This window comes from Cupressus sempervirens, chromosome 5, assembly GCF_028749045.1.
Source record: "Cupressus sempervirens isolate cs-2001-9-10 chromosome 5, ASM2874904v1, whole genome shotgun sequence".
Classification (NCBI taxonomy): Eukaryota; Viridiplantae; Streptophyta; class Pinopsida; order Cupressales; family Cupressaceae; genus Cupressus; species Cupressus sempervirens.
In genome coordinates, this window is record NC_143122.1 from 852313380 (window position 1) to 852327079 (window position 13700).

Consider the following 13700-nt stretch of genomic DNA (forward strand, 5'->3'; position numbering starts at 1 on the left):
ACAAAATTATCTAGGCTGGGCAATTTGTAACTTCTTTTCTTTCTATGGAAAATTGTAATTGACAAAATTTAAGACCTTTATAAATATTTTAATGAAGCTTTTCATGATATGATTGCTCATTAGATAAGTGGATTATTGAAACAAAAGACCAAAATATTGTGTGTTTTCATTTGGTTGGCTTTGAAGATTATATGTTATTTTAAAAGTAGTAACCTTATTTCTTGACAAGAGTATGTATATAACCATTAAAAATATCTAGAACTATATTTTGGATTAGAACTAAAATTAACATTCACTTCTTCTTCTATTTCAAAATTTTGAATCTATTATATATGATTTTGATATCCTTCACAATCAATGAATACCATAAATTTGTCTTCAACTCAATCTAGACTATTACTATACTTTCATTCTACTTCTTTTTACATCAACTTATTGTGGGAATTATAATCAAATATTGATGGTATTCTTCTTATATAAATTGGATAAGTGGCACTGGTGGAAGTTAAATAATCAACAACTCTTTTCTTTTCAAAATAGAGTTCAAGCTTCATTGCATCAAAGTCTACTTAAATAATAGGATCTAAGAAATTGAAGATAGTACCTATGCCTTTCGAAGTCAAGTTACACTATAAATTTTGACATATAATACCAAATTGAGCATATTGATATTTTGACTAGTCACTATAATTCTTTGTATCAAAATGTGTCACAGAGCTAGTAAGCATTCTATTTCTTTTAGAAAGTAAAATTATCTTACCATATGCAACAAGACATCACCTTTGAATTGATTTCTCTAATGAATTCTCTTTAGAACCTTCTTGTTAAATTCAACCAAATCTAAGTTAAGTTTTTTGGGTATTCTACTATCTTCATTACTTTTGAAGAACAAATATTAGTTTCATTCAAGGTTAAGTGAGCTTTATCTATCTCCAAGTTTGTAAAGTTATCATCCATGCGAAGTATGTGAAAAATACTTTGTTTGTGCTGGATGCTTTCCTATAATGTTTGGATTTTTAGGTTGTCTAAGCCATATCAAAGTGGTTGTTTGATGTTACAAGTGATTTTAGATCTCATATATTACTTAAAGCTCTAACTGTTCTGTACACTCCTTTGGTTTTGATTGTTCCAACATAGTGACCTTCAAAATGACTTAAAAACCATGAGCGTACAAAGAAACTACACTCTATTTGTATCCTTATCACTCCAAATCATCAACAAAGTCATGTTCAATCTCATCTATGAAGAGTATTAAAAGCTAAGGATTTGGAGTGACTCTATCATTTCATTTTTTTCCACATCTTGTTCAAACCATATAATGCAATCTCATCTATGAAGCATATTAAAAGCTAAGGATTTGGAGTGACTTGTATACAATTCATTTTTTGTCATTCATTATATGGTTTGAACAAGTGTGGAAAAAAAATCAAATTTTTATTATGTATTTTCTATTCACCAATCTATGTTAAACTAATCAGCAAATATTTGGTCCTTTGAGTTGCAGTGATTTTGAGAAAAAAAACCCAACTTTTAATCACCATATTGTAAATGAATTTTCACATTGAGGTGATCTGAGTTTGATCAATTATTCTCGATACAATTTGGTGTTGAGTTTCCTTTTTATTATTTTGCAAATCTATTGCTATTTATTTAATGTGCAATTGTGGAGAACTTATCAAATTATTGACTTTTGTGTTTCTGAGGTTTTCTTACAATTAAGAAACATTACTTGATTAAAAAGTTCACAATGTCTTTTAGACTCCTATGGGGCAGATGTTAGAAATCCACACCTTGGAGAAGATTCTAGTCCATCAATAACAGTAGTAGGTTTTCAATATAGATCATTGTTTTTTGTTGTTCTAGTTCACACAATTCATATGAGAAATGCTTATCTTAATATTTGGGAATTTGGTGAAAATGTCAGGTGGTTGCATCCCAAGACTGGCCTGAAGTCACAAAGAATTAACTTGGGGAAAAATTTTACAACTTCACACACCATGGATTAGGGATGTTTTTTGAATTACTAAATGATGATGAGGAGAAAACCCTCTAGAGCACAATCTCTACCTTGATCATTAGGAAATTTGAATGATTATTTCACTTTAATTCTTTGCAGGGAGCTATTGATTTCTTTTCGCAAAGCAACATGACAAAAGCCTCTACGAAGCATATTTTATAGGTAATTTATTTCATTTTGATTGGTTTTTGTGATGAGATTTAGTTCTGCATTTCTTATGTCTCCTTATTGATAGCTTTGGTATTTATTCAAAGATGGTTTAACTGAAGGACAGTTTTACCAAGTTCTACTTTATGAACTAGATGCTATTCGCAAGGTCAGTTTCTTAATACTCACTATAGTACTTGCTATTCAATTGAGATAGACATGGCTCATTAGTTTGTTTGTATTCTCTTTGGATTTTGTTAAAGAAGATAGCTGAATGCTATATAAACTAAAAGTTTTGTGGTGTCAATAGGCTTGTGCATCTCTTGAGCCAAATTACTAGCCCTAGTGACATTTTTTGTTGTTCAAAAGTGGCACCATACTAGACTATTTGCAAACAACCATGCAGATAGGCATTCTATAGATAGACGTGGGAACATCTTGCCAAGTCTTTAGTACATAATAAAGAAATTAAATTTAATTAAAAAAAAATTTGATAGTTGATTTGTTTAAATATTGCCCATCAAAAATTACTTAGTACATCTCATCTTTTTTTTGCACAAGAGCTTGCAGTTTTGAAGAATCTGATAGCGAAGAATCTAAAGAAGATATTGTAGAAAAGGTATATTTGGTGTTCTTTTTTAACTAAAAATGTGACTAGAAATTTTTTATATTGTCATATTTCACATGCAGAAAGGTCAAATTGTAAATAGAGGTGAAGCTATATGGATTTAAGTTTCTTCTTCATTATTTATAATTCTCTCGATTCCTCCTTTTGTAACTGTAAAAATACTTGTTTATTTTCATCTTTCCAGATACCCTTTACCAGGTTCTTCAAGATTCTAAAATATCTTGGGCTGACCCCACTCCAGCATGTCCTAACTCCTACTTGGTTCACAAACCTAACTCCTTTCTATATGTGTCTTCCTCTTACTACTCCATCTGTAGGTTGCAAGAAAATCATCCTTCTTCTGATAATGAGTCATTCCATTCAAGAAAGACCATGTTTGACAATATGAACACACAAAAAAATACGGAGAAAATTGCTAGACTATGGTCTAACTTAAAAAGAAAAGGTGATGGAAAATGTTATTGTCCTTGCAAAATGTGTAAGGGCTTAAAGACTCCAAGATATCTAATCACAATAGCTAAGCAACATTGTAGGCAACATGGTCACATTGAAGGGGGAAATGAATATTGCCCATTGGTATCTATTTTAATAGTCTATAAATTACATAAGACATGATTTGATGATGAAATCATGATCATGGTTAATATAAGGTCATGATTTTCAAATAGGTCAACATCCCTGAGTTTCATGTTATGGACCATGACAATTCAGAGAATGTAAATTTCCAAATGAGGGAACATGGGTGTCAATATTGAAGTAGAAGGTAATGATACCATGGAAAAAGACTAGGATGATGAAGATCACGATGATCAAGATGATGATGATGATGATGATGATGATGATGATGCAGATCTTGATGTACCTTTACTTGAGAAGGCACACCAATCCCTATATAAAGGCCCCGAAACAACTCTTCTTGCTGTTGTATTGCTATTGGTGAACTTGAAGGTTATGAATGGTTTATCCAATGTAGCAATGTCACATATGTTAAGGTATGCCATCTTATTTCATTATTTTACACGCAGTTCCCTTACAATTAACATTGGGTTCATGTAGCAATTAATATTCTTTAAATTAACAAATTATATTTTGGGTCGTAGGTTGATAGGTGAGTGTTTGTTACCATGATCAAACATTCTACCTTGCTCATACCAAGAATTATCTACCATCATGAAAGATATTGGAATGGAGTATCAAACAATACATGCATGTCCAAATGATCATATTATATATCATAAACAACATGAATTTGCAACATAATGCCCCACTTGTCATATCAGTAGATATCAATCAGATTGATTAACAAAAAAGGTGCCTCATAAGGTTCTTCAGCATATTCCCATTATTCCACATCTGCAATGATTATTCAAGCGCAATAGCTTGGCATAATTTATGGATTACCATGCACACAATAGAAGACAAGATGACATTATGTGAATGCCTGTAGATGGTTTGGAATTTAAGGATATAGAGAAAAAATGGTCACACTTTAAAGAAGAACCTCATAATCTCAAGCTTTCATTGGCAGCAGACAATGTCAATCCTTTTGGAGAGATGAGATCTACTTACTCAGTGTGGCCTATTTTTGTTATCAACAATAAAATACCTCCTTGGTTGTCCATTAAGAGAGAGAACATAATGTTGACACTGATTGTTCTAGGTTTTTTTTGATTTAGTGGTCATCGAAATGAATTTATTATTACTAATCCATCAAACAGTCATAATAATTATGTAATGTTTTTGTTCATTCAACTAGGTAAGTACCAAGTTAAAGATATCAACGTATATATTGAACCCCTTATTGATGAATTGGTGGTGTTATGGAATGGGGTTACTATGTATGACATCTGTAGACCAATAAGACAAAGATAATTTCAATTTCATGCAATGCTTGTATGGACAATACACGATGCCCCTGGGCTAACACTTTTTTGTGGTATGTTCTCTTCTTGACACATTTTTTTGGTATGTCAAAGTTAACACATTTAATCCAATTATACACAATCTTTTAGGTCTTTAGACAAAGGGAAAATTTGCATGTCTAGTTTGTGGTCCAAAGATGAAATCTCATCATTCAAAAAGTTTGAGAAAGCAAGTGCTCGATGAGAATAGACACTTTATACACATAAATCATAAGTACCAAATAATCAAAAAACATCTTTTCAATGGTCTAGAAGAGACTAAGTTAAAGCCATAGAGAATGACACCTCACCTATGGAAGTTGGCATACAATAAAATAAATCGTCAAAGTAATGTCATTCCATTTGATGGTTTTTATTTCAAATTTATATTTTGATATTGTTTTTTTTTTTTACTGATGATGTGATTAATGCTTGTGAAGGTCATCAAGGAATCAATGACCAACTTCCAAAAGGAATAAAAATTTATCCTATGCAATTTACTAGGTTGCTATAATATGAGCAACTCCCAATTGTGCATTTGTTTGATCCTATGCATATTGGAAAGAATGTAACAGAGACATTATGGAAAATCTTGGATGGAAGTCATGACAAAGATCAAATTGTCAAAACTTGTAGTGACATTGAAGAATCAAACCATGCAATGAAAAATGGCATTCAATCAAATAACAATGGAGACCGGATTGATACAAGTGCCCTTAGTTGGTTATTGTCAGAGCAGCAGAGCAATGCTATAAAATAAATCATAACAAAAATATGATTTCCCATAGGATTTTTTGCGAACATAAACTATCTCATATCAAATAAAAGTGAATTTGGGCCAGGGTTGAAAACACACGATTGGCATATATTTATTAAGGCAATTCATGTTATTTTGTATTCACTGTATATTTATATATTGCATGTAGTTTCAATTGCATTCTTTTATAAAATATTAATAAGATCATTTTACAAATATTGCAGTACGTTCTACCTCTATCTCTCCCACACCACTTCGCCAACAATGTCAAATAGGTTATATATGATCTTGGAAAATACATGAGGTTGTTGTCATCTAAAGAAATCAATAAAGAAGATATGAAATATTGGAAGAGAAAAATTCCTCTTTTGATGTGTGATGCAAAAATGTCTACCTCCACAGTTTTTCAATGCACAAGAACACTACCTCATACATCAAGTCGAGGAGATTGAATTGTGTGGACCTATACCAACTAGGTCAATGTGGATAGTTGAGATGGACTTGAAATTTTTGAAAGGCTTGGTTCAATAGAGAGCACATCCTGAGGGTTCTATGGTGCAGGGATATGTGGTAGGCCATGGTGTAAATTAGTGAATATCTTCCTAAGTTTGTAGCAAAGATCCATGTAGATAATATTTGGGATCCCAACTCAATTAACAAATTTGAAGGGGAGTACTTGATGGGCAAAGGTAGATAAAGGAAAGTGAGAGGTAAATCTAAGATGAACTATTGTTGTTAATTAATTCTTATAAATCTTCAATATAAGTTATTTTTAATTGGTGTTTTTTTTCTTAAACAGGTGGTCGAGAGTGGGATGCAATACATTTCTATATTGCAAACAATCTTGATTGGATGACAGAATGGATTGAATGATGTCAACAAAATGGTTACTCATTAACATGTGAAGGTGTTGCTTCATTGGTTACAGAAGCTCATCTTAATGGATATTCCAATGTTATGCCGATGGTAGTTGATCTAGTAAAGGGTTTAAGAGGTGGAGAGGTACATAAAAATTTATTAATGATCATAACTCGATGTATGTTTTGTATCAACTAACGATGAAAATAATTTACACACACTTCAAAAATTGTAGGTCAAGCACCACAAAGCTATATACTATCATGGCCACAAATTTTGCATAAAAAGGTTGGATGACACAAAGAAAACTTGTGATTCTGAGATAACTATAGTTTTTCAGGTTACAAATATATCATCTAGAAATGACATACATCCTCAAAAATCTCAAAATCAATACTATGGCATGGATGATATAATTGAGTGTGAATTTAACACCTTCAAAGTAGTTCTATTCATTGTCAAATGGTACAGGTTACGACTAAATCAAAATTATCCAGATAGAATAGTTATTCAACATGATAATGGATTTATAATGATTAATACAAGGTCATTTGAGCCAATTAGAGATGAGCCCTATATTCTTCCAAGCCAATGTGAGAAAGTGTTTTACTCAGAGGTTCCACATAAATAGGGTTGGTCATTTGTTGTTAGACATGATCCAAGAGGAAGGCCACTAAAGTATAATGTTATGGAAGGAGAAGATATTGAAGATGATGAAGAAACAGATGATGAAGATCAAGATGATGGTGATGACGATGATGGTGATGGTGATGATGATGATGATGATGGTGATGATGATGATGATGGTGATGGTGATGATGGCGATGATGATGGTGATAATGGTGATGATGATGATGATGATGAAAAAGAAGAAGAAGAAGAACATAATCAATGATTACAAACATCATCACCCCTTCTATTGACGATCTTGCATTCCATATATAAGGTAAATTTGTTCATGTTTACGATGTTGCATATTTTTCATGTTGTCTTCTAAGTTATTTGTAGCATACACGTATCATGTAATTTATAGCTAGCTTAAGATAAATGATTAACATATGCAAAAAATTTGATTACATATTTATTGTGTTCATTTCTAATGATTACAACATATGTTATTTATAGTTACCAATTTTTATGTTGTGTCTGATTATGATTCATTTTGCAAATAGTCAATTGACTACAGGTACATTGTCACCCCTTCTGTTGACGATCTTGGATTCCATATATAAAGGAAATTTGTTCATGTTTGTGATGTTGCCTATTGTCTTCTAAGTTATTTGTAGCAAACATGTATCATGTAATTTTTAGCTAACTTAAGGTAAATAATTAACATATTCAGGAAATTTGATTACATATTTATTGTGTTCATTTCTAATGATTACACCATATGTTATTTATAATTACCAATGTTTATATTGTATCTGATTGTCACCCTTTTTGGAAATAGTCAATTGACTATAGGTACAATTTCACCCCTTTTGTTGATGATCTTGCATTCCATATATAAGGTAAATTTGTTCATGTTTACATGTATCATGTAATTTTTAGCTAACTTAAGATAAATGATTAACATATGCAGGAAATTTGACCTATTTGGCATGGATTGTGCACAGTGACATGGATCAGTAGGTATAAGTCAATAAATAGACATAATTTTCTCAAATTCTTCCTATTTATCATTGAGCATGTATGTTATAAATAGACATATTATATAATCATATAATGTATATATAGACAAAGAAGGTCTCTATAGAACTATAACTGTATAATCACTTTCAACTTACTACATTTTATATTTGTCACTTTCACTTTCCATTTGATGGATTGCAGGACCCACCAAATAGGTACTTGTCAGATCTATCTACATTGAATGAGGGAAATGAGGAAATGGTAGATGAAAGCTCTACATGTAGTATAGCTAAAATAGGGAGATTAGCTAGAGGTCAAAAGAATAGCAAAAAATTTGATAAATGTATGCAATTTTTCCTTGCTAATGGGGGGTCATGTTCTTATGATGATGAGACCAAAGGCGACATCAAGGTGCCCTTTTGGTACACACACATTAAGAAAGAATGGGTACCCAATGAGCTACCTCCAATTAACACAAATTTTTGTGTTGATGAGAGGATATATCACATTGCTCCATCCTCATTACATGGTTTGGGCCTATTTTCCATGGATGGGATAAAGTTATGTTACAAAAAAGTTATCTAGTTGTTCAGGTATGTTAGTCCATGTTATAATTACAATGATTGGATGCGGATTGTTCGATATAAGAAAAATATGTGTAGGTATGGGGTATCAGGTAATTATATACATTAGAAAGAAAAGGATCAAAGTAAAAGATTTTCTATGTAAATTGATGGGAGAACAAAATAAATAGGTAATATTGTAGGTTTTATAAATAGTATGCGACCTTCTTCAACTAGTAAGCAACCCAATTGCATATTTGAGGCGCGTAAGGGGAATGAAGTTTTTGTTTGTGCAATAAAATCAATAAGTGCAAGGGAAGAACTACTAATCAATTACCATTTAAATCACATAGATAAAAACAAAGATACTATCATGAAGGCTATAAGTACTATTTACCATTTTGTTAATAAGTTTTTTTTTGCTGTCTATTGCTTTCAGTTAGCTGAATTTTTTATGTTTAATCTTTGTGACAGGACAATATGGATCTGACAGATGATAGAGGTCACCAAGATGCTACTCCGACCCCTTCTTTAGTGAGGGTAAACGTTTTTGAAATTGTACAAGTTAGATAGTTGAAAAATGTTATATTATTATGTTATTTTATTTACAGTTTTTGAGTTTTTACGATAGTTTTATTGATATTCCTCCCACAATTTGATGTTTAGGATAAGGGTAAAGCACTAGTAGTAAGTATTGAGCCACTAACTATGCCTTCTGATTAGAATATTGCTGAAACTCCCAATTTCACAAAAATGTTGAAGAAAAAAATTTAAAAAATTAATTTACAAGTAATGAAAATTTTGGATGAGGAAAATATGGAATTCGAGGAGATGATGAAGAGGCTATCAGATTTGAGAGTGCAAGCTCATCATTATGAAGTAAGCTCCAATGAATCTTTAGTTATAACAAAAGTTCAAAAAAGATTTTTATTTTATAATGTTTTATGTTGTGAAGTAAAATATGCAATATATGAAAAAATACTTTATTGATGCAATTTTTTTAAAGAGTTGTAAGAAAGTTTAACTACTATATTCTTGTTATACATGATTTTTTGACAACTGATCCACAACTTGGTCAAGGACAATGCAGTGAGGCTAGTAGTAGTAGAGCTATGACTGCCAATGGTAAAATAATCTTTTAGTTGACAAGTTAGAAGGCATTTTTTATTTTGAACGTTCAAAACTTCTTAACTCTTACTTTTATTATTTCAGAATGTCTTTGCTAATAATGTATTGTTCAAGTCATCCAATGTAGGAGACTCCTACAAGGTTGGTGAACACCTGTACAAGATTTCTAACTATAATGTTGGCAACAAGGGGATGTCTAGTTGGTAAATCCTTGTTTTTCTATATTTGGTTTCATGTTAATTATGAGTTGATAATATGTACTTTAATCTTGGGTGCATCACATAGTGCATTATTTTTTTTGTGGTAGGAGATGCACAATCTGGTACATTGCTAAATGTGGTTCATAGTGCATGTATTGGTGATAATTCATTGTCATTTCCTAGAGCTACCCGTGTTTTTAGCATGGGAGCTATGAAGACATCGTTGCTGATTGACGATGATGAATCAATGCCTTTGAAATGTCCTAAGATTCCAGGTACTTTAAATAATTATTTTTTATATTGTAATAGGGATTTTCTTGCAAAATGTAAACATGATAGGAAGTGTTGAATGCAAGGGCTTTTGATGTGGAGTGATGACTCATGACCTTCTTTAGTATGTCGTATTGTGCAAGTTGTTTAATTATTCTAGAATTCCTTTTTATTAGGGGTTTGGTAGGATCATCTAAATTATCAATGACCTTTTGTCTATACTAGTAATTCTCTAGTTTAGTAATTTGGTACATTGCAAATTCATGCGTTTAGTAGAAGATACTAACCAATGTTTCTATAGAGAACCAAAAATGGGAGTCTTCTTTCATATTCAATGTTCAGTTTTCAATGATTTCCCACATCATTACTATTCCCTGTTAGAGTTTTATAGCGCTCACTTTTAGCTTCACTATCTATTTTAGCAATATTTTTTTTCCATAATATCCCAAGTATGATCAGTGGCAACATCAATTAAGAATGAAAAAAAATGAAGGTCATGGCAAGTTATATGTATTATAAATTTTTTTTTTTCAAGGTATACTGATTAATATAGTCACAGTACATTTTTTAGTTTTAGAACATTAGCAACAGAACCCTGGTAGAGTTTGACTAGTTTCAAACATTTTTAATTTTTTTCCAACCTTCTTTTTTGGTCAATTTTGGTCAAGTTGATCCTCCAACCCTAAAATAGATCACTAAAAAGATGAAATGTATCTCATTTTATGTATTTGTTATTCACTATGAAAAGTATTCTTCACATGATTCATTTTAATGGTTCTTACTATTAATTATCACATGACATTTTTTATAGGAAACGATACATTTTATAGGAGGCTTTATGACCTCACGCTGCAAAGATTTGAGCCCACCATACGTAAAAGGTGGAACATCATAACTGAACTAATTTTATCCCACTATTTTTTTTAATATCATTAATTGGTGTAACATTTTTCCTTTCATTAAGGTCTTTTATTATACTAGCTATATCTAACAATTTTGTGTTTTTTCCTATAAGGTGGAACCACCAAGATCAAAAATTAAAAGATGAGCTCATCAAAGATATAGAGCATGAGTTTATTAGTAATATCTTTTATCATAAGAAATTGTTACAAAAATCTTCTAGACATGTTAAGGTTGTGAGGGACACATATAGAAAGAGTCTCCTCTTAAAATCGATGTATGAACATCCTCCCTTTATTTCAGTGAGGGACTTGAATGAGTTCATTTTGGATGCAAATGAGAAAGGGAAACATCCAAAAGAAAGTACACTAGCAAATCCAAAAAGGTATGCAATAGTATTAACTACTAGTACATTAATGAGCAAATTTAGGGTTCAACTTCACTATCAACAATTTCAACTAGCTTAATTTAATCTATCTATTGATGAAAGGTATGCAATTCATATGCTGACACAATTTCTTTCACCCTATTATGAATGATCTCTAAAATTTTGACATCTAATAAACTATGGTGGTTGATTGGACGTAGAATGCCTGTATACAACTATATATATCTCAATCTGGGCATAAATCCTACATAAAATATAAATAGTGTGCTTATAACTTCACATATAGCTATATTATGTCTTGAAAATATAGTAATTCTCAACTACATGTATCATAGTTGTATGTCTTAGTAGTATAGGTGATAAATGATATTCAGTCAGTGTAATGACAAGTATAATTTTTTTGAAAACCTTTGCAAGAATTTTACTAATGGTCACTTTCCTAAAAGTAATAAGCATCACGTCATATGCCAAAAATACAAGTTAATGACAATTGAGCACTCTCCTGACAATATGGTGTAGTTAAGTTATAGGATGCTAAACTGGTATTGTAACTATAGGTGTCTAACATATATTTTGTCTAGCTACACTGGTACCTAATATCTACTAAGATCCATACTATATGATTGATGGTCTACCAATTATATAGTTATGTGCAACAAAGATAAATAATGGGTGAGAGTTAATATCAAATTCGTCAAGTTTCCACAATCCTTATGATTTCAAGATTTATTTCCCTTTTGTATTAGACCATAAAGATTTTTTGTTGCCTACATTTTGGATCAAATTCTATGATTCATCATCAGGGCAGATGGAAACAGAAGAACTAACATTATTTGTAATCGATATGGTGGCAAAAACGCTATCATAAAATAAGTGAATATGATCTTGGCATGAATGTTTTGGTTCACTTTTTGTGATCTACCAGATTCATTATCAAGATGAGAAATGATATGTAGATGGTAGTTTTTTAATTTTCTATTTATATGTTTGTTTAGTTTAGTTTATGTTCTCATAAACCATACTATAAAAACCCTTTGATGAATATTCCTTAATTCAATCAAAATATGTTTTACTCCCCAACCTCTTAGCCCAATTATTTCCTAGACAAATGTACCATAGAAAAACATCTGCATGTGGTACTGGCATCTTGTGAAAAATTTACAACTAGGTTGAATGCTGAAACATTCTATTTTCAAGTGTTTTGGCAGTTTAACACCTCTGTCAACCCTCCTAGGCATCACAGATGAATCTAGGCCTACTATATTGATGGTAAAACCTCTATTTTTCTACTATTCAATCATTGATTGAGACTCTCTGAAGCTCCTTCACAACTACTCTAACATTTATCTACATTATCGATCCTCTCCCACATGTAGCAACATATCAAAATTTTTATTGCCATATTGAGATTATTGTTGAAGTTTTGAGATCGCCCTTCCTTTCTTGCAACATTTCTATGAAGGTAACTCTGTCCTTGGACACTTGGTCTTCCTCTTCTAAAGGATTAGTAATTTTCACATTTGAAGCTTTCTTAGGTGATAATACCTTGCCTTTTATTTGGTATCTCCATCTATCTTCATTGTCCATGGAGGTGGGAACACCAAAGTGGTGATTTGACTACAGCAAGATCCTATTCAATCATCACAATACAAATAGAAACCTCCAAGACTTCCTAAATTAAACCACAATCTTATAATTAATTGAAATCCAATGATTGTGTTTCTAAGTGTATTGTAGGATTTGAGCTCTCAAAAGATACTTATCCTTTGTAGTGGTTCACTTTCTAGAATCTAGAAGTCATGCATTTGCAAGAGATTGGATCAGTTTTTTTAATTTGTTTATTATATATTGTTCCAAAAATTATCCCCTATATGTCATGAACTCCATGGATAAACAACATGATTACACATGTCAATTAAAGGTATGATGCTATAATTTCTTCCCTTTTTTCATATTTTTGGTCGAACATGCTACTTTATGCTAAAACCTTCATACCAATATATAATAATCCACTAATTAGTAATGATCTTTATATCTATATCATCTAACATATTTAAAACTTTTCATAGGTTGCAAGCCACATCAAAGGCAAAAAAGGTGAGGCTAGAAAAGGTTGGGTAGCACAGACTTGGCTCTAGGGGATATTCAAAAATCAAAGCATGCAATGTAAGTAGCAATAAATGAATTGAAAATAAAAATTATTTATAAAATGAAAATAATTTTTTTATTTAATACAAAAATGCAGGGTGCTAATTTTAATCTGGAGGCCATGCAAGAACACAAAAAAATTTCCTTCAAGCAAGGCCATGCA